The 23,152-nt window shown below is 45.5% G+C and overlaps 1 protein-coding gene across 1 annotated transcript in view; it reads right to left on the bottom strand.

Annotated features, from left to right (window-relative positions):
• The window catches only part of LOC138521635 (cornifelin homolog), a 101,954-nt gene extending 83,895 nt beyond the window's left edge, over positions 1-18,059 (bottom strand). The window contains exon 1 of the mRNA XM_069634616.1: positions 17,983-18,059. The gene's annotated coding sequence lies outside the window, so the exon portion shown is untranslated. The remainder of the gene's footprint in view (positions 1-17,982) is intronic.
• Positions 18,060-23,152: the final 5,093 nt, after the last annotated feature.

The following is a 23,152-nucleotide window of genomic DNA, read 5'->3' as shown; positions in this document are numbered from 1 at the left end:
CCATTTACCCTTCCCCATTCCCATTTTTGCCCCATAGGGCATAATGGGAGTGGGGAAGGCGTTAATTACGCCACCGTAAATTACGGTGGCGTAATTAACTCCATGGTCCCTTAGCGCCATGGATTTTAACACCTGCTAAAAGCAGGTGTTAAGTCCGCCATGGCGCTAAGGGACCTCGTACTCAGGCGGTAAGGGTCGGCGCTGTTTATGCCGCCGTAAAACCCTTACCGCCTGAGTCGTAATGAGGCCAAATGTGCTTGTGCTATTAGCAGCAAGGGAGTCCAACAGACTGTTGGTAAAGTGCAACTTGCATTAGCAGCATCATCATAATAATCCTCATTCGGAAGTAAATAAAGTGCTTAGTGCTTTACGTATACATGTCAATCATTACCCACTGCACTGAATATCATTACTACACATGTATCAAAAAAAATAAAAAAACCTCCTAGGTCATGTTGTCGCATCAGAATTAAAATCACAAACACCAAATCATGGCTAAAAAGGGTGATGTGAGTGCGACGGTTAGTTTGCCTGTGTTTCATATACACATATAAATCATACTGGATGTTTTATCTTTCTTATTTTGAGTGAGGTATTTGATAAAAAAGATGTATATATTTTTATATTCGTTTTTCACATTTTGCAGGCCATTTTTTCAGGACTTAATGTGATGTTCTTTACAGAGAGGTCACAGACACTGTTTGCTAATAGGTTGTTCCTTTCTTGTTATATATACAAATCATGTTGTACCTAAACAGTATGAAGGGTTGGTGTCATATATAGATACCAATTTTTCTGGGATTCTACCAGTTTGTTTTAACCGGGAAGGAGATAAAACATTAGTAAGAGTTGGCGGTGGAGTAGGAAGGAGAATCTGTTGAGAGGTGACCAGAAGGAGGTTGAGGAGTGAGGTTGACAACAGGAAGTAGGGAGTAAAGAGAAACAGCAGAAGGAGAAAGGTGAAAGAAAGAAGAGTAAAGGACAGAGTGAATGATGAGCATACAGAACAGGTGCCCATAGGAGAAACTAGAGAGAGGTGGAGCACATTGAGTAGATGGTTGGAGAAGATTCTAGGCGGAGAGAGGAGAGAGGAGAAATGTAAAAGGAGGCAGTTAGAGGAAACATCAGGATGGAACGGGAGGCCTATTGAAAAGGGGTTTGGAGAAAGCACCAGAAGAAAGGTTGTGGAGAACCTTGAGAAGTAAGACGCACAGTTGGGGTATGAAGATGGATATTTAGGCTGAAGGAGTTTAGTGGAAGGAACGGGTATGCTACATTCCTGAAAGAGTTAAGGAAGAGTGGTGGTACAAGCATGTAATGAGGCATTGTGGAGGCAAAGGTAGAGATGAAGGAGCAACACAGTGGTCCGGAGGACAGAGGTGTAGGAGTGGTTCCCTATAACAGATCATTATGGCTCACTGAGAAAGCATTTAAGGGCAGCATAACAGGGATCATAGTCAGGAGCCCAACCCAGAGAGGGAGAGAGGGTGACCTGATCTGACCTACAGAAACGTTTATCCGGCCAACATCTGGGTGACAGTTCTGGGGCATGTCATTATACTTCTCTGCCCTAGTCCAACTGTTTCAGAAGCTCAGATGGCCAGCTCCCTGGTGGAAACGGTGGGCATCTTCCTGGTGCTACCCAGTCAGAGCTTCTGCCTAGACCCCGAACTAGCATGCAGACACAGAGGAGGCCCCAAGACCTACATAAGGGGGCTCCCCAGAGTTTGGATTTAGAAGCAGATGACCTGAGTCTACAGAAAGAAAAGCAAAGGTAGAAGTCAGGGAATAGGAAGACCCCAATACTGTGAGTGATTGAAAGGAAATAATATTCACTAGGGACGGAACCCCCTGGATTAAGAATTTTGAGCAGCCTGTTGTTGAATTTGATTTTCCTTATTTTACTCACTCCGGGTTAGGGTTTAAAAAAAGGAGTGATGTATACCAGGGAACTGCTGCTCACAAACAGGAGCCATCCTGAACTTTGGTACTGTGTTATGTGCCCAAAACAGAACACACCATGTTGAAGTTCAGAGACAGCCTTGGAGGGAAAGTCCCTGGGATTGAGCAAGGGAATTTAAAGTGTGATCAGATTTGTTAATACAATCAATAAACATGGATGTGTACTTATCTCTGTGTCTGTCTGGTGTTGGGCCCACTCAGCTTTGAGGCAGTATCTACTTCAAAACCACTCCAGACAATTAGTTGAACAATCATTAATGAGAACAGGCAATTTTTGTGGCGTAAAGTATGGTTGAAATATCAAAATATAATGGAATTTTCGGAGGAGAGCATTCTGTTTGAATCTTGTTTTCACACAATTTGCCTTAGTCCAGTGTCTCTCTAAGGTTCCATGTTCAAGGGCTGAAATCTATTTGTGAGTTGAACTTTTATGAGAATAAAAGTCGATGTTGGACTTTCTGTTGGTATAAATATGATAGCTTACATTCCCCCCTTTCATTTTTTTTTTTATTGTGCTGCTTTACGACCGGCGGGTCATCCCATGCTTCCTTTCCTTCTCCTTAATTCTTTTTCCACTATGTAGTTCCCTTCTGCGACATCTAATTCCCTCGCTGTCTTCTGAGCATGTTTATGCTGCTTCATCTATGGAATGGTGGACTTTATGAAGTCCAGTTCCACATGAGTTTGACTCATGAACAGATGTTAGCACTTCAAAATGCCACCTTCATCAGAGTCTCTTTCCAGTATTTTATGATACTATTATTTACTACTAGAGTCCATTTAATCAATAAACCACAACAATGAAATGCGTCTCCTTAAATTGTGTAATGAGACTTCACTTGTACAGGAGCTACGATATCACCCGCATTCTTTCAAATCTGGGAGTCTCAGATGTGAATTGTTCGGGAGTCAGAAGGAACAACAGACCTCTCCAATTGTGGTTTCAAGCAGAGTTGGATGTCAGTGGAGAGGGTGACATGTGTAATAAAATAATTCGATTTCTGAGATCATGCGTTAGTCTCATTCTCATTTTGCAGGCTAGGACACCCTAGGTCACAGAACATAACAGCAGTTCATGAACCCACAGCCATAAATATGCAATGAGGTGACCATTTTTTTTAATTTTTATTTCTTTATTGTGCATAAAGCTTACAGATTTAAAACCTTGCATACAATCTAACAACAATACGATTCTTAAAAGTATCATATTGTTCACAATTCATTAATACAAGAAACATTTCGTCTGTCATCCTTTGGAGGAACAACAAAGAAACAAGATAGAAAAGAAGAGGCAAGAAGGGAAGGAGAAGAAAACAAAGAAAGAGAGTGACTCCTCATTACAGATAGGTACATACACATGCATTTTAAATATCAGCTAATTTAAATGTACAGATGAAAACACCCCTTCGCTCCCACCCAATCCACTCGAAGTGCACGGCTTCCTTTTATTAGCTAGCATCAGATGTTTATGGAATCAGGTTCAGTTCAAATCTCAGTAGAAACTGATATAAGCTATTTCAAATGTTCCAGGTAGAAAGGTTCTGCAAATATAGCCAAAGAATTTCGTCAGATCTAATACCCAATTTTCCGATGATAGATGCAAAGCGAGTCCTTTGTTTTTGTAGTAAATGAGGGCATTCTAGGAATAAATGTTTCAGCGTTTCAACTTCGGTGTAACAAAACCCGACAGATATTATCAACAAACCCCTCCATAACAATCAATGTTCTTTTGTTAGTAGCGCATAGAGCCTAAATCACAAAAGAGCGCTACAAAATGTCCTAAATGGAAATTACACGAGGTAAGAGGTGCCGATGTCAACCCTCTTGTGCACCAGTCTCAGGTCCGGGAGTTTTTTGTATTTTAAGACACCCTCACCAATCAACTCCACAACATTTAATTCTTAAACACCGCCTGGTTTGCTATTTCCCTCTCACAATTTAAACCATATGAGTCCAATAACCCTCTACAGTTTGAAATATGGCAATCTGTAGGGTCTTGTGTCTCTTTTGAAAAGGCAGCAAACAAGGAAGCGGCAGGCAGGAATTCCAGCTTTCTACACAGCAAGAGTTCATTCCATAATATCCTTGCATTCAAGGAGACTAGTCCTAACGTATTGCAATCACAGGGACTGTGGCTTGCAAGGAAAGGAGCTTTTTCCAGTTTGGTAAAATCTTGGTCGGCCAGCAGATGATGGATCTCACTGCCATAGGTGACTATAGGACGCCCTTGACCACACAATTCATTTGTATGCTCCATTACAAAAAAAGGCTCTTTAGCGTTCATCACCACAGGGCTCCTCATGTTTGGTATTTTGGGCTGTGATTTTTTAGTGCTGGACGTATTCAGCCAAATTGTCCATACAACCTATCTTTTTCAAACTTTTTGGATGCTTCCAAACTTAAGTTATTTCGCTATCTACTCATGCTCAGATGTTCCCTATCTACTTATTTGTTCACATGCAAATAAACCAATGGATGGGGACCAACAGCATTAAACTCAATCCGGAGAAAACAAACATCATGATCACACCCGACAACCCATCAAACAATCACGACATTCCATGGCCTACCAGACTGGGAAACCCACCAGAACCATCCAAAGTGGTAACAAAATCTCAGAATATTAATGGACAATGAACTAACACTGGAACCACAAGCCAACACAGTACTTGAGAAATGCTTCTTCCACTAAACACAATCAAGAGTATACTCTACTTCTTCCCATTCCCACACAGAACACTTACCGTCATCTCTCTCGTCATGTCAAAAATAGACTACGCCAACACCATCTATCTCAGAACGCCAGAATACTATATCAGAAAACTACAATGAATACAAACCGCAGCAGCAAGACTGCTCCTCAGACTCACTAAGAGAGAGCAAATTACACCAGCACCAAGAACACTACATTGGCTACCAGCCAAAAAAGTAATCTTCTTCAAAACCCCCTGCATACCACACAGAGCAATCCATGGCCAGGGAGCAGAATTCATACCAGGAACAATCTCCATCTACAAACCAACACAAACACTAAGGTCCAGCAACGACATTCACCTTGAACCGAAACAATACACAAAGCACATATTCGGGGATCATCATTCTTCTGCATAGCGGTCAGACCTTGGAATTTGCCCCCTGAGGAAATACGAACAACAGAAGATCACTTAAAATTCAGCAAACTGTTAAAAGCATCACTCTTTAACTCACCAAGCTAAAGAGTGAACACCAGCCAAGGAAAACTACCACACAACACAATTAGGAAGTTCAAAACTGAATCACCCAGAGAAATAAAGCAGCCAACCCTAAATACCATAGAATAATATTAACCCAACTGATCAACCCAGCCCAGAGGAAAAAAATTCAGACAACCGCTGACTTACCCTCCTAAAAACTCTCTAACACTGCATACCTACCCTCCAGCACTAAAGAACCAGACACATACCTCCGCCACTCATCAGGAGTTGGTTGCACAGTACCAATACAGCCATAATGCTAGTACTGCCACATTACTGCTCCGGCCAATCCAGAGTTTGGGGGAAACGCAAGTGTTCGCCTGCAGTTCTGAGCTGGAGGTGAATGCACTGACTTTCCAGTCATTTTCATCGCAATTACTGTGGCACAATTACCACCGCACTAATTGCACCGAATATGCCCCATTGAGTCCCATGGACTCCAAAACGAATGGGGACTTACCCCACCAACGCAACCGTGATCTGACCAGACCAAGTCTGCCCCGTAATACTATTTTTAAATTGAGAGCTCTGAACTGGGGCAGTAAGGTGTGCTTCGGTCAAGGATGAGGTGGCTAGGCAGAGCTGTAGATGAGAATCAATACTTGAATAGTGGAGAGTGCTGCATGCCACGATCGAGGTACAGTAGGAGAGCTGTGTTTGGGTCGCCATCAGAAGGTGGAATAGAGGGCTCCGCCTGAGAGGATGTAAAGGCATTGCCTGAGCTGAGATTGAGGCGAAACCTGCCCCACCTTGAGGCTGTAGCTCTGAATTAAGGTGCTTTGGGTGAGTAGAGTAAGCAGAAGTCTTATCATACTCTCCTTGCAATCACTCACAGCCCTCTGTGACAGTCACAAAAGCAGAGGGCGTGTGCATTTGTATTTCCAGCATGTGGGCAAGATAGCAGTGTTTGGTGTGGCACCGTGCCCATGGCGATAGCGATGGAAACAAGAACGAGCCTGGTGGGAAAATACGTTCCTGGTCCATGCCATGGCATATTTGTATACTGGGCGCTGCCATGGTTCCTATAAAGCACAAACCCACAGCAGGGCACTGTACTCTGTTGTCTTGTGTTTCAGATGTTGTATTAGTGCAATTAGATATGAGAAGTGTTAATGGGGCATTCTGCTGTCCGTGCAAAGCTCCAGCTGCAATAGCACATCACTTCCTTTTACTGAGCGAGTTGGACCTAAGTTCCTCGTGTTAAGAGTGTGACATGTCTTCATTGGGTTAGTGTGTGCATGCCTTCACTTTACTCAGGGGAATGGGTCTAACACCACTTCCTTCCTATGAAAGGGGTGTCATTCTACTTCCATAGGGGCCCCATATGCGACGTTACTTTTGCAGGCCTTCCTTGGATTAGTAGGAGCATTATCCTCCCGTCCTCCACACAATTAGTGTGGTGGCCACTCCTTGTGTTATTGACGGTGCAAACCCCTACGCTGTAGGAAGCGTGACATCACTACATGTCTCTAAAACTGCGATGCACTTGCTTTAATCACCAATTGTGTCTCACCTCCTCTGCGATATAGTAAGGATACAAATGAACCTCCTATTGCTTTACAGGCGTGACATCACTTCCTCGACTTAGTAGTAAGGCGAGATCGCTGTGAGTATTAACGTTGGGAACAACCTCTGCCCATTATGATCAGACCTAGGACATCAATGCAGCTTTACATCATGGGGGGCATTCAGAGTGATCTCTTGTCCATTTCCATTTCTGATCCTACTGAGGCTGTTGACAAATTGAAATAGACCTGATTACCCGGGGATACAAAAGAAGACGTGATCCCAGCAGTGCTGGGCTCTATGACACGAGGTGACCCATCACCTCACAAGCATCTCTCAGAGTTGATGTGTGCCATCTCCATGCCAACCAGTGTGGTGCAACAAACACCTCCACCTAAAAAACACACTGAGTTTGGGAATCATTCAAATTCTAGCGTCTCACCACCAGGTGACACTTGTTTGACAAGCACACATGTTGTCTGTGAAGACGTTAACTCCTGGAGAAGGTCATTCAAAAGAGAACCCTGGGCCAACCATGTCAACATCCTCCAAAGATGCAAGACCTTGTGAGAGTTGATTGATTTCACGATTTTTGGTAGATCACTCATTCCCTGTTTGTCTACAAAAATATCGTCTGATTATTCTTTAATAAGTGGAGAAGATGTAGGCAAACACTGCTGTGGTCTCATTTCATCCATCAAGAACTGTGGACCTCATATTGATGTTGCTATGATTAAATAAAGGATGACTGGGTATTCCATATTATCATATAGTCCCCCCTTCATCCTATATGCACTTATATAGATCTCTTAGGATGTCTCTGCATTGGAAACTGAGCATATGCAGAGCCATCTTTCCGTGGTGACACTGCTAACATTCTGCCTGGAGAATGTTTATGCAAAACAGGCTGAAACCTTCACTGGTGCTCTTTGTTCCCTTCCCGTTTTTCATAGGGGAATTTTGAAATAATACAATCCAAGTGTACCAGACTGTCCATCCTGGAATGATAACCTTCTATCAGAAAACGATGTATGTCGGTATTTTAGGTTTGGATAGTATGCCTTTCTCAGTGAGACTAGTGTAACATTCTGATTATGAATAAAATAAATGCTGAACGTGAACCTTCGAAATCAATATTGCAAGATGTTAAAAATCTGCAGTTTGCAATGTTCGTACAGTGACATAATTCCTTGTTAATATATGCTTTTGCAACAAACATAGCAACCCCTTTCCTCAGGATACCAGTTTTTTCCACTGGTGGCACAGCTGTCAGCAACGTCTGGAGTGTTTTTAGCAAATATGCACCTAAGTAGGCGACTCTCACCCACATAAAAAGAAACAGGGACATAGAGTGAGACAGAGAGACACATAGAGTGAGAGAGGGGCAGCACAGAAAGAGACAGAAAGAGAAAGAGAGGGAGAGACAGCCAATGTTCCCTCTAAGCTGTGCGCATGTGCGCTTGCCCAGCTTCCTTCTGGGTGCCGCTCAGAAGAATTTTAGCAGCGCACACAGACAATTCCCACCTGATCAAATAAGATTTAATAAGGCACAAGCCACAGCAGGTACCTAATATTTGCTTTCTCTCAAACTCAAGCTAAATTATACTAACTATTCTTGATATTCTGGCCTAACCTAATTACATTGCCCTGTTATGCAAGCTTGACCTAAAAACTCTAAAAATAGAATACACCCACACAAGGTTAAAAATAAAAATAAATATGAAAAAGTGCCTCCATGAACAGAAGAAGTAACTTAGATATGCCTGCACACATTAACTACATTATCATTCCTCCCCACCCAGGATCCTATTCTTGACTCTGCCACACTTATACCGTATGACTTGGACTCCGCCCCATCCCACATGCAGATATTACCAGGCAACCATGACTCTGCCTACCTTAGCTCAGCAGAAGGTTACCAGACTAAGATATAAGCGTTGGTTTATGTTATAATATGAATGACGTTCAAGCGCAAGAGTTTCTGTTACTCATGGTGCCTTAGCAAAAGCATTACCCACATTATCTAACCCGAGTGCCAGCTCAAATATCGGGTACAGGCTGTAAGTAAGCAGGCTACTAGGATATTTAACCTCATCCCATGCTTCCTATTCTTTGTACATGTGTCACACAAGCACTTTGAAGACCCCCGTTGCAAGTTACCACATTATAAAACTCAAATATTAATTTGCCCTCTAAGTATTTTGAGTAGGCAAATGGCATGTTCAGTGTCTCCTACTTTAGCATTGCTAACATTACCATATGAGTGGAGAGCAACATTGCAATATCATTTACTTGGCCTGAAAGGGATAATTAGTATGGACTCTGCCTTGGCTTAAGCATATATATATAATTAGGGAAACACTATTCAGATAACTAGAATGCTTTTCACACAATCTTCAACCTTTCAAAATGTTCAGAGTTCCATGGGGGATAGACCTTAACAAGTTATGTTAACTTGCTGATATACAAGAATGGTCACTGAGCACTTGTCGAAACCTACTCAACAATTGAAAGGTGAGGCATGTTGCAAACAATCTTGTATGCACTTTATAGTAATTGTGCACATGCAGATTTATGACATTTTCTTAAACTGCACATATCATCATCATAAGGCTTTAAATTGGATTTGATCGCAAAGATTTGTGGGTATGCAAATATCGGAGTTAGTTTTACTTCTACAATCCCTCACTTTTTACAGAACCCTGTCAACTAATATTGGAGGATAGCACAGAAGCCCGGGAGGGGAATGGGTGGAAGGGAATAGGAGAATAGCCCTTCGGGGTGAACAACGAATCAGCAACTTTCAAACAACAAATCAAATGTTTTGGCAGTACAATGAAGGAAATGTGTGTTTGCTAAAGCATAGGAAACTATAGTAATAGCCTAGACAACAGTACCTTCTATTTATTTCTATGCTCAGCTGCTGAGGACTTTTCAATATATTAATGGGTTTGCATTTATTGCTCCTAGCATCCCCATGCATCTTGTTCAACTGATAACAGTGAATTTGAAAAGATGGGTCCCTAGTTAAAGAAGAAGGTGCTCTATATGTTGTAACTGTGAGAAATGCTGCTATTGACTTAAAGGGCAAATATACGTGATTTCTACAACAGGGTACCAGAAGAAACATCAGTAACGCTATTGTTGATTTTTTGTCTAGGCTGTGGTGATCAAAGGTGTGCAGAACTAAAGGCTGTATTATATGCCCTGTAATTTCACTTTCGATTTCAGGGTTACAATCAGGGCTCTGAAACGATTTTACTCCGTACTTGAATTCAAAAGATTTTTCAGGGAGTAAGAAAGTAATTGGCGGTGCCAGTAGGGATATTTCATGCTTATTCAAATGCTATTTCCCCCTGAAATTCCTCTTGAGATTGGGCAGTGATATTCGAGTTCCTACCAAAGACACTGCTTTGCTGATCACCGATTCAAAAAGAGATCAGTTGAACTTTTTGTGTAGAAGCAGGGGGTGGATTCCTATATGTTCATGTTTTTCCATTTTTGTTGGGCACCTTGCCCTTTTTTAGGGAGTAAAATAGTATATGTCTCCTAGCTGTAAGGCTAGTTTTGAAAATAATAATGCTGTCACAACTCACAGAAAAACATGATGGGGATAGTAAGCAGAGACCCATGAATTCTGATCATCATATTCTGTGGTGCAGGTATTCTGATGCAATTATCATCCTTACATATATTATGAGAGGCATTTTCTCCTGGCCCTTGAGTTACACCATAAAAGTGTCACATGAACTCCTATTGGCATGTTTTCTGACACATTTCTTCCAGTTGCAATTATTATTTTTGCAAAAATTGCATAATGTCTCAATTTTTTGGCAACCACATCAGTGATTAGCGATACTTGTTTTTTGTAATAATGTTTTTTCCCAATGGCTTTAAGCACTTTCTGAATTGTCTCTGAGCAGTGTTGACAAATGGGTTCACGAAACCTATTGTTTATCCGGACCATACAAAACCTTTTTGTGCATACACGTTTTTCTCTATGCACAGGAGTACTTTTGGTATGTTATAACCTATGTGTCTGGAAAAAGAGTTGCAAGATGCTACTTTTACACTGATCTGTAAAGAATTTCGGTGGTTGGGAAGGGGACATTTCATTCCAACCACTTTGGAGATGGGATCTCACTAACTATGCATTCTCACAAAGTGGCCTACATCATTATTCAGTTGCGCACATGGAAAATAAGGTGCGCACGAAGGCTAATCTTTTCCGCACTTGGGGAAAAATAATTAGGGGGAACATTGGAGACAGCTACATCAGCATATGATAAGCCGGAAATAAATAGTGTATCAATCAAACATATCCATCATTATTAAGACTCTGCTTCTTGAAGTTGTGCCATGCCGCTCCCCACTGACCAGTTTGTAGTCATTTCTGGAAAAATGCAGCGATACCATTTTTGCATTTTAATCATGAGTTGCTTGAGGGAATGGGAAAGGGGCGTCCCTCCACATATGTTAATAAAAGTGTGTCATATCACGATGTTAGGTTCATCGAATTGTGAGATCACTTTCCTAGCCGGGACGTCATTTGGGGTTTGCCAGGGGTTGCGCCCACGACCCTCGAGGTCTCCCTTGCTAACTCTGGGGTCTCCCTTGCTACCCCTAAAAAAAAGAGATTTTTTTTTAATTGAAGCCAGCGGGCTGTGGCCTGCGCCGGCCTGCGCCATGTGGCTCTTTGTTTCTAGAGTGGCTGGCTTTCTTGTTCAGGCCTCTTAAAAAAGACAGGGTGTTCCACAAGTGTAGTAGTGACCCTAAATAAGAAAGAATAGGAATAACAAATAATTTGTCTTTCTGGAATTCTATACAATAGTTGCTAGACTGACGCATTAAAGGGTTTTTTCAGGTACACTTCAGGGGGTGAGTCAACGATTTAGTCGGTTCTTAAACACCTCAAATTCACAATGCAGACAACAACTTCCAAAACGCATTTAGAGTAGAATGAACATCCATTTCGGACTATGTATTTTGCTTTTCGCAATTTGCTGTTATAGCATGTTTTTATCTGCCGTTGTCTCTGGTACGATCATCACAAGAACTTCCATCTCAGTGTCCTCGTTCACTTGGCAAAATCCTTGTGACGAAAAAAAAACTTGTGTATAGTGTGGAAATTTTTGACCATAGCACATAAAGTGGCCCTTGATTTCATTGTGCCACAGTTAATGCTTTGTTGATGATCTTCATGGCATGCTGTTCAGGGTGTTTGTTTGCATGTATGAGGGAACGAGGGCCCAGAGTACGGGATGAGGTGTGAGTGCACTGCTTTCCCTGCGCTACGCTGTAATACACAGTTATGAAACCTCCCAGTGGTATGTATTTTTCCAACCTCTGAAGCCTGTAGAGTAGATCCACACAGGCTTGACATGTGGCCAACTTTGCACCAAACGTGCAGATGAACTGGGCTGTTAAATCTCAGTTACCAGTTTAAGGGTAAGCACTACAGAGTATAATTTGCTTTCAGACTTTGAGAACACTCAGTCATGCAATTGCTCATTTTACTTTAGCCGATAAGATAGCTATAGCCGGTACGTCGGTGATCTGCAGGTTGCAGGTTTGAATCCCGGCAAGGCAAACTCAGCCTTTCATCCTTCTGAGGTTGATAAATGAGTACCAACTCAGGTTGGGTGATATTGTATGTATATGTGTTCCATATAAAGCGTTTAAGCATAAGTGCTATACAATAACACATCATTCTCATTTGACCTTGGAGGTCTGCTTGCATTCACAGTACTTTGGTAATATGGACCTATACACACTGATATTAACAATACATATGGTGATCCATTCTTGTATGAAATGCATATCACATTACAGTGATATTGTAACTATATGTTTCATACTGTACTTAGGAACAATGCTAGGTGATGCCACTTCCTGTTTTGTCAAGGGGTGAAAGGTTGTGTTCCATCGCTGCCCGTGATGTCACTTTGGGGTGGGGTGAAATCACATCACTTCCTGTGATGTCATCAGAGGGCAAGGGTTGTGTGACGTCACTTCCGCTACCCTTGGCATTCTGGTGAAATGACGTCCCTGTTTCCGAGGGGTCAATATAGTTTCGATGTCACTTTCCTTGGGCTAATAAGAGTGAAAAGACTTTCCTTTAGTTCAATCACAGTTTGCAAAACGTTCTTATTTTATTAGCATCTGGTATCCCTTCTTGGTTTCTTAAGACATTGACATTACTTCATTAGGTTGTAAGAGTTTGAAGTTAATTAGCAAGCGCCATCTATTCCTTTGTAATCGGAATGAGACAAAAAATCCTAGCATAACAAGATACTGATTACAATTCCTGTAAGTAACGTATGCGTTATGTTAAGAGTGTTTTATACTGCACCATTCACTGCTACAGTGGTCTAACAGCACTAATGCGTGTCTGGAGAGTGTCCTCGTGTGCCCGGCTCTGCCCAGTGTATCTAGACCTTGGTCTTTGAGAGAATGGAAAAGTGCAGCAGAGGAGGGAAGGGGGCAAAGGGAGAAAGGGTCAATCACACATGAAAGATGTGTACCGGTAAGAAACAGAATGGGGGAGATTGTGATAGTTTGCATGCCCGTAGTATCCGTTGGAATGATCAAAGCATAGCGCTGATCAGAAATAGGGAAATCTGTGATCTGCAAATGAGCATACGCCCCCTGTGGGCAGTTTCTGCTACTTACAGGGAAGAACATAAATGAGTGGGTAGTTGTGTGATGAGCTTGACATGCGCTCCTGAGACAAGAGGCATGTTTGTATATGTTGCCGTAACCGGAAAGGCCCATGAGAGGTAAGTCTGGGCTTGCCCATCCAGCTGTCAGCAGTGACAGAGTGCACGCTGTGCAGGGTGACCTAGGTGGAGACCCGGGAGAAGCAAAGACAGGTGTGTGGGGCATCCCACAGAGGGCCAGACTTGCATTGCCACACACCGCAGGATGGGATCAGTGAAAGGGGATAGTGTAATATTCTGATCCTATAGTGCATGAGAGTCTGAGGGTGCAGTCACTGTTCAGCTCAGGCTTCCTGGACAGGGAGCTGCACATGTACATGCATTTCACTTGTGTAGCACTGTATGACACAGTAAGGCCTCCTCACAGCACAGAGAATGTGGAGCAGGGGGCGGGGGGCCTTTGTTACTGCAAGCCAACAATACTACAAAATAAGCATCAATGCGCCCAAAGGTCTGAGCTGGAGGGCCCGGAGACTCTAAAGACCAGTTCTATTCTACGGAAAGGGGAATGACCCTGCGGACACTTCCATGTGGGTGGCCCTCAATATGTAGGTTCCCTGATAAGAATGGAGCCCTATGGCTGCTGCCCAAAGGGTCCTTGAGCCCTGTCAACAAACTTGACTCGAGTCCTCGGGTGTTGTGGAGACTGGGCCCCTCTTAGGCGGTCACTGGGCTCCTCTGGGAATAAACAGCATATATCTCACCCCTTTAAAACACCTACTCTGAGCTGCGATAGCCTTGTTAGGTCAACAGGGGCAGTGAGGTGACCCCCACTTTCTGAAAAAAGCTCAGTTTACTGGATAACCTGCTTTTGTACAATACTGAAAATTGAGGACTGGCGAGAGGAGAAGGGGAAAGGAAAATACAGGTAGGTGGAGACAGACAACCACCTACATGGCAAACATATATGGCCACGGTCAGAAAATAGGTTGATTCCTGGGACTGACTTTGGTATAATCCACGGAACTTCTGGAAGTGCTTTATGTTTGGCGGGATTTCCGGGCAGACCAGAAATCAGTCCCTTTAGCAGTAGACGGGCTTCCAAATCATCCACCATCCTTTTAAAGGCTCATGTGGGATCACATCAGAACCTGTGAAAGCCAGTGCATCTGTGCTTGGGTCTTCCTGGCCAAAAGGCTTGAAAGTTGCGTGTAATGTTGAACCACTCTGCTGTGCTGATCCTGAGCTAGAACGCCAGAGATAATACCACACCTGGCCTCACGTCTGGGGTACCCGCTGGGAGGAGGATAACCCTAAAACCTTGTGCATCATCCATCCAGCCTTCTGCAGAGTCGAAATGGGCTAAATTCACCAGAAAAAATCAGCTACTGCCTTCTAAGGGTCTTCATTTTCTGCCAACTTCCCCCATTCGACTGGGCATGTTCAGAAAGGGTGAGATGGTGGTTGGCTTTGGAACAATGCAGAATTCCCCTATTTCGGAACTACCTCCCATCAATCCGAGCACACTCCACAACCGGTTCTTGTCCCGGAGACTGCTGCGGTCAATCCTTTTTAAGCTTGCCTTTGACCATTGATGAAGATGCTAGCCCCGTGGTCATGATGTCTCTGTGACGACAATGAAGTTTGTCCTACCTCCATTATCTGGACTGTCATATCGCTTGAACTTACCTGTGCTTATTGTTATGTTGTCTATCGATCTGTGGATGTTGATAAAGCGCTTATGGCCTAAGAGGCATCTCAATGCTAAAACACTTGTGACACGGTTGCGCTTCTTAGTTGTTTTGTGCATCCCTCCTCCCCTCTTCTTGACCTTTTGGCACTTCTTAATGTTACAAGGATTTGAAGCCCAAAATCTTTTCCGCTCCTTCCTGTCACCTTTCTCGCTCTTTTCCCTTGGGGGGCCACAAAGCAAATTTTTTTCGCAGCTGGCACCTCACAACATAACATTACATAAATAAATTAACACGATCCTCCCCTCACTGCCGAAAAAGGTGTTCAATGTAGCATTGGATATGGTGGCACGCTGGGTGGCAGCGGATAGAAAGAGCCAAGTCTGTTGCATGTTGGGCCCTAGCCCTTTCTTTGTTACACAATAAGGACTGGTTTGCTTCCCCTTAGAGAGGACCCCACAGTAGTCACCTTGCCAGCAACACTTTTCCACATGCTCGTTTCCTTTCAGAGGTTTCCCCTGGGGCCAGGGAGAGCTGCCCTGCAGCCTGCAGACTTAAGTGTATTAGGTCGCATAGTCATAATAAATACACATTGCTGTCATTCCATCACTTCCTGCGTTTTCCAACGTCATTTCCTGGGTCGAACTTTGTCAAACGATTCCCTGGGTTCGTTTTTCAGTTATGATGGTCTAGAATCCATAAACGACCCACGATACACCGCCCTGTAAAGTCCCTTTAGAAGACATGTGTTTACAGTAATCATGGCAGAAGAAGGGAGAAGCTGTTCGGCAAATACAGCTTCACCGTGGAGTGCCCACGTGCAGATTCAGCTATTTGTCCATAAAAGCAGAAAATAGATTCCGAGTCCAAATGCAGTGAGTTTGGCACCCAGAGATGTTTCACGGTCACAGGTGTTTGTTTGCACTGTTTGTGACTGTCCGTTTGAGGACGTCAGCTTTCTTTCAGAGAACTAGGGCAGCAGGGGAACGGTCGTCCAGCAGGCAGAGTCAAGTCAATCAATGCCCGTCACTCCTTCGCGCGCAGAACCGTCGGGCTGCGCCCACTTTGAAAGAACAACAGTTTGCCCCTGCTTCCAAAAACGGGCGCAGTAACGCGCGGAACTTGAAATAGCAGCTTCTTTCCTTATGGCCATACAACCTTGTGTTCATTGCACGTGGAAGTTCAGTAGTAAACGTAGGGTAACCGTGTTAAACACTTACAGAATGGCTTGACGGGGTTAGCAGAACAGCGCCCCTCCACTGTGCCCTGAGAGAGACGCAAGATCCAACGTTACTTCGTGAGACAGGAGGTGGCTACATTTTAGGCAAATAATCATAAATCTAACTGCAGAGCAGCCAGAGTTGGCAATGCTGCCAAGAGTTACTCGGAACACCTCATGGAAGCAGCTTTCAGGGAAGGACATGTTGTTGGTGGAATAACAACGGTGCCTTTGGCAATTCGATATGTGCCTTTCGGTAAGACTGAAGCGTTGTCCCGGGACCAGCCTTATGCCCGGGTCTTGGGAAAGCTTTGTTCAGATCGGAGGGATTACCTGACGTACAGGGACTTATGTGTGTTCCAATCAGGGCACCTCATTTAACGCGGATTGTGTTTGGTCATGACCTCAATAAAACATTGAACAACTCAACACAAGTTGTTGGTCCAGTTAATCGAGTTTTCATGTTTTGAAAGGAAAGCATTTGGGGTAGGACAAGTCAGCATGATAGATACCTCAGAGGTGTCCTGGCAGCCAATATAACGGTGGGCAGGTGGTGCCAGTTACGCAGTCAGAGATGCAAGGGCAGAAGTACCTAAAGTACCCAACATAACAAGTACACTGTGCTCAGCGTAGGTCAGACAACTCCTCCCTGGCTGCCAGGGGAGCTGCTAGGTCTGGAAAAGACCCGGGGCTAAGCTGATGTCAGGACTGTCGGGACTGGGGGCTAGCTAGGCTTTTGGCTGTAGCTCCTGAGATTCTATCCGGGGCTACAACCAAAAGATCGGGGGCTATAGCCCCCTTAGCCCCCCCTAGCAACGCCCCTGCCTGTCAACAGACGGATCACGGTGAAGCGGTAATTAAAGGAGACTGCTTGTGTCGGTGCCGGCCTCCCCAGAGTCTGCGGTTATTGTAACTGACACACAGGCTCCATTTTCCGCGCTCATATTTCTCCCCGGATCAATACTTTTGACTCCCTACAAGACAATAATCGCTTGTACGCGGGCCGGGAGTCGATCAAATACATTATTAGAGCACTCTCCCCAGGGGGACCGGGCTGAGGGGGTGGAGGTGTGGGGGGGGGGGCAGAGGGAGGGGGCTTCCTACATTCAGATCATTAGGAAAAAAACAGTGCGATGGCCTCGGAGCCACCGCTGAACTTTCGGAATGTCTGTCCGTCTTGACTATACCTAGCTTAAAGCGCCTCTCTCTCTCTCTCTCTCTCTCTCTCTCTCTCTCTCTCTCTCTCTCAGACTGCTCTTTCTGTGACAGTCTCCCCCCTCCCTCGCTCTATCTGCGTCTATGTAGCTTTACATCTCTACCATATCAATGTATTAATCCATAACCATCCATCCATTTGGCCAGGGGAGTTGCTAGGTCTGGAAAAGACCCGGGGCTAAGCTGATGTCAGAACTGTTGGGACTGGGGGCTAGCTAGGCTTTTGGCTGTAGCTCCTGAGATTCTATCCGGGGCTACAACCAAAAGATCAGGGGCTATAGCCCCCTTAGCCCCCCCTAGCAACGCCCCTGCTGGCTGCCAATGTTAATGTGGTTTATAGCAGGAAGTACAGGAATGCGGAGGAGAAGGACCAGACCCAAAAACGCAAGACCGCAACCCAACAAAGGTTCTTATGACTGATAGGCACTGGGACCAGGCCCAGCGTCTTTCAACACAATCCCACCCTAGTCCGACAATATACACTTCATGCCTCTTACCTTTTGCGTCCCTTGCTCCAACGAGTTGAAACTGGAAGAATGAAATGAGTAACGAGCTTTGGAGAACCTCTAAATATTGGCCTGACCCTGTTACGTGGCTGGTTACGCCCTTTTCCTTTTAAAGCTCGGCCAAGCTCTGCCTAGCCCTATTCAAAAAAACTATCGTTGCTTGGTAAACATGGCCAACTCAGGAAGTGGTGTGTGTTCCCTGGGATGTGGTCCTTTGTGTTTGCCCACACACCCCTTGCACGTAAGGCCTTATCTAGGGGCAGCACAAACGAAGGCAAACTGGTGGAGAGGTGAGCAGTCGCACCATCCCGGCCCAAGGTCCCAGCAAGCAAGCCACAGTCCCGCCAGCACTGCCGCTCTGCTGCCATTTCTGCACCTAATCCTTATGTTTTTACTATACTCTCTCCTTCTAAGGCACATCTGCAATGCTAAACGCTGGAATACAGTTGCAAAAGACATCATGCTACCTCTGCCTGGCCATACCATGAGTAATACCGTGAATATAGAACTGTGAGTTGAACTCAATACATGTATTTTAGAAAGTTACAGAATGTTTGCACTCTATTTTAAGACATTTTCAAACTGTCCGTCCACTGCTTTACCTTTTTTTATCCGAGTTATGTCGATACCACTTAATGTGAGGTATATCTCCACTCTTTTCGTACTGTGCAAACATAGTGGGTAACGCCTGTTGATTTTCAATTTTTAGATTCTGCTGAAAGCCACTGCAAAATGTGCTCATGAAAGCAATAGTGCTGTGCCTGCATGCCACCTTGCAGCCACTGCAAAGCACCAAGACTGAGAATCAGCTGCGAGCTGGATCATATAGGTGAAGACGTTTATCAGTGGGATAGTTTGCAGGTTAGCAAATTTGCTGGCTAGAGATCAAGCCTCATCATTTCTGATCAGTAAGATTCTCTGAGCAGGTCCTGGGGCACACCTCACCGTGGAGTGTTTAAGCGGTGTTCTCAGCACTGGGAGGGGGGACATAAGGAGAAGGCCTCCGTGAACAGGATCATCTTGACTGCATTTTCATATAAGCGCATGTTTGGTCCAGTAATAAGATTGAGTAGCAAAGATTTTCAGAGGTGACAACATAGCAATTAGATAGTTTGGCATGTGTGCTTCTTCCTCTTTCCAGTGTGGCACAGCCAAGTCTGAGATCCTGGCTCTGGCAGTGTGCAGGGTCTTGTTTTGTATGTATCCCAGCCACTTCCTGCAAGGTATTGGAACTTGATGATTTCTTGTACTCTGAGAAAGTGAAACTAAGAGAAAGTTGAGTTTCTTTAGGCCCGGGTAATGTGGTCCGATGTCTCCAGGTTGAGACGAGATGTTCTGAATCCCCTTTAATTTGGGAAACACTTTTTTGGTGCTGATATGTAATGTTACAGTACGCGGTAAGAATGGCGGAAACTTCCTCAGTTGGAAGAAGGTCTTCTGTCTGAATGTTGAAACCTAATGGTAAAAGTGAGGTCTGTGTCAAACCACTTATCGCAATTTTTGACTTTGCACCCAATTCTTGAATTAAAACTCATGACTGATTATGCAGTTTGGGACCTATGTGGGGACAGACAATTAATTCATCCACTAGAAGAGAATATGCCTAAAGTACTCAGATGTTTTGTTCTGGTTTTTGTGAGGTCCACATCAGAGGCGTAGACAGGGTAGGGCCTGAGTGGGCAAGGCCCACCAAAATTCTGTTAATTCCCACTCAGCAGAAGTGCTCCACCTGCTCGCCCAGCCACCAACCTACACCTTTTCAATTCATTCACATGGTTTCTACACTTCACTGTGTTCCGTTAATTGTGGTAAACTAGGGCTTTTTTCTCCCCTCGCAGGACTCTCAAACTTAGGTGGCCTCTACACTGGGTACCTAATACGCATTTACTGTGTTACTGTTGCTCTGAAATTGTGGTAAACTAGGGCTTTTTTCTCCCCTCGCAGGACTCTCAAACTTAGGTGGCCTCTACACTGGGTACCTAATACGTATTTACAGTGTTACTGCTGCTCTGAAATGTGGTAAACTAGGGCTTGCCGCTCATTCCCGTCCGCTTGCTCTCGTCTGTCTCCCCCCCCACTCCCTCCTTATTCCATGGTGCTCTCTATCTCGCCTATCTTCTCTAAATGCTTCTTCGTTGACCATCCTGCTCTTCTCACTAAATCTGGTAGGGAAAAGTTTAAAAAGGATATCTTGGTCTCCAACCCAGGCCTCCCTATCGCTGACACCTACACTAGTGCCTCCTCCAAGGAAACATTTACTGACATCCTCTTTTTCGTGCCTTCCCCTGACCTATGGACCCTTCATATGGTCTCTGTGCTCTCTCCCTTCTCCTCTTCTCCCATTAATGGTGGCACCCGCTGGGATGTCCTCTTGGCCCCCTTCCGCTCCTCTAAGGCCATCATTAATGTCTACGCTAATGGGACCGTCTTGGTCCAAGGCCCTCAGGCCAACCTCCACCTCTTTGATAGACGCTTCCCGCGCCTCATCAACTTCCTTTCCTCTCCTGCTGTACCCTCTTCTCTGTCCTCGGCTACCTTGCCTCCACCCTCTCACCCTGCCCTCTCTCGGGCTCCTTCTTCACCTCCAAGGGGCATACCTCTGATCTGTACCCCTCCCCGGAACTCCATCAAGGATGGCAACCTTCTCCACATTGCCACTCTCAACTCTCGCTCTGCCGTCAAACATTCTTCTGATATCTTTCGCCTTCTTGAGGAACTGGACCTTGACATCCTCGGTCTCACTGAGACATGGTTCACGGCCAGCTCTGTCACCAGCTTTGACACACTCCTACCTGACGGTTACAAGATCCTCTCCTTGCCTAGGCCCAACCGTGCTGGGGGGGTGTGGCCCTTATCTTCCCTGAGTGGATTCCTGCCACTGTCACTCCTACGCAGACCTACTCCTCCTTTGAAAGCCTTGTCTGCCGACTCTCTCTCTCTCCTAGCCATTCCCTTACCGTGGCTACTATCTATCGGCCACCTGGTCAAATTTCCTCCTTCCTCTCTGAGTGGCCTGACCTCTCCTCCTCACTCCTGTCCTCAACCACTCAACTCCTCTTTCTTGGAGACTTCAACATCCACCTTGATGCCTCCTGTCCTCCCTCTGGACTCTTTCGCGACCTCTGCGACTCTCTCTCACTCTCTATTCTCCCATCTGGGCCGACCCATTCTGCAGGGCACACTCTTGATGCTCTGATCTCTTATGACCTTCCCCTCTCTGTCCCTCTCTCCACTCTTCTCTCCTGGAGTGATCACTTTCTCCTATCCTCCCACCTCACCTGCCCTACCCCACAGGCAAAGCCACCCTCATCACTGCCACTCACCTTCGCGGTCATCCGACCCATGAAGCGCGTGTCAGTTGAGGCTTTTGCTACTATCTTCTCGCCCCCCCCTCCCCTTTCGGCTGACTCCCACCCTGACACAGCCCTCTCCACTCTCCACTCTGCTATAACTGATACTCTTGATATCTTTGCCCCTGTCATGAGAATCCGCCTGAAGCCTAAAGCCAAATGTAACTCCTGGTATGACTCGGATCTCGTCACCCTTAAACGCAAGTGCAGGGTGGCAGAGAGGAAATGGCGTGCTTCATGTTCATCCTCTGACAAACTGGCCTGCCGCCTGCTCCAAAGGCAATACCGGCTCTCCGTTCTCACCAAGAAGAGAGCCCTTGTCCAAGCCCGTATCTCTGCGGCATCTAACAATTCGGCTGAACTGTTTAAAATCTTCAAGGAGCTGGCCAACCCTGCTGCAGTCTCTACCTCTCCTGTCCCCTCCCAGGCCCTCTGCATGACACTGGCCTCTCACTTCATTTAAAAAGCTCAGGACATCCTGTCCTCACTCTCCTCCTATCACCTCCCCCCCTCTATTCCCTGTTCTTCCTCTGGCCCTTCTGCAGCCACCCCTCCTCCCTCCTTCTCTGCCTTTCCCCTTTTTTCTGCTGACGAGGTTTCGAGACAAGTTCGATCTATGAAAGTCTAGTCAAAACAGGTCCACCCCTGTTCCTCCAAAACTATCAAGGACCACATCGACTCCTTGGCTCCTGCCCTGGCTGACTTCTGCAATCACTCCTTCGCCTCTGGAGTCTTCCCATCCCCCCTCAAGCACTCCCTTGTGCACCCCCTTCTTAAGAAACCCTCTTCCGACCCCTCCTGCCCAGCTAACTATCGCCCAATCTCTATCACTCCCTTCCTGGGCAAGCTCCTGGAGAAACTGGCCATCTCCCAGCTTAATCTCCATACTGAATCTGTTGGTGGTCTTCATGACCTTCTGTCCGGCTTCAGAGCTGCCCGGAGCATGGAAACTGCTCTCCTGAACATCCGTGAGGACCTGCTCTCAAACCTTGACTCTAACACCCCTTGTGTTCTCATTTTGCTCGATCTCTCTTCTGCCTTTGACACTGTCAACCACACCATCCTGCTCAACCGTCTCCGTGATAACCTGGGTATCACTGGTCAGGCTCTGGCGTGGCTGACCTCCTTCCTCTCCAATCGACCCTCCCAGGTCCAACTGGGGTCCTTCCTCTCTGACATCTTTTTCTCTACCTGTGGTGTCCCCCAGGGATCTAACCTCTCCCTCTGGCTGTTCAACCAGTATCTGGCACTTCTTGCTCACCGCATCGCCGCTCTCAGTCCCAACTTTCAGTGCTACGCGGATGATACCCAGCTCATTTTCTGGCAACCCTCGGCCTCCTCTTCCCCTTCCCTCATCTCTGACTGTCTTTCTGCTATCCATGAATGGTGTGCCACCAACGACTCTGCTTTAATGCCAGTAAGACTGAGATTCTACTCATCGGCACACCCACTCCCTCTTTCCCTGCAGCTCTCTGGCCGGCCTCCCTTGGCCCCCTCCCTGCTTCTACCTGCAAGGCAAAAAACCTCGGGGTCATCTTCGACTCCACACTCTCTTTCTCTCCTCACATATCTGACGTCTCTAAGAAGTCACACTACCAGCTACAACTCCTCAGAGGTATCCTTCCTTTCCTATCCTTCCCCAAGAAGCTCACTGTCTCTAGAGCCCTCGTTCTCTCGAAGCTGGACTACTGCAACAGCCTCTATCTAAATCTTCCTGCCTCTACTCTCCGCCCTTTGCAACTCATCCAGAACAGGACTGAGAGACTTGTCCTTGGCCTCAAGCCCAGGGACCGTATCTCTCCAGGACTGAA

This window comes from Ambystoma mexicanum, chromosome 1q (genome assembly GCF_040938575.1).
Source record: "Ambystoma mexicanum isolate Mex_15411 chromosome 1q, UKY_AmexF1_1, whole genome shotgun sequence".
Taxonomy (NCBI): Eukaryota; Metazoa; Chordata; class Amphibia; order Caudata; family Ambystomatidae; genus Ambystoma; species Ambystoma mexicanum.
This window is presented reverse-complemented; position numbering and strand designations above follow the sequence as displayed.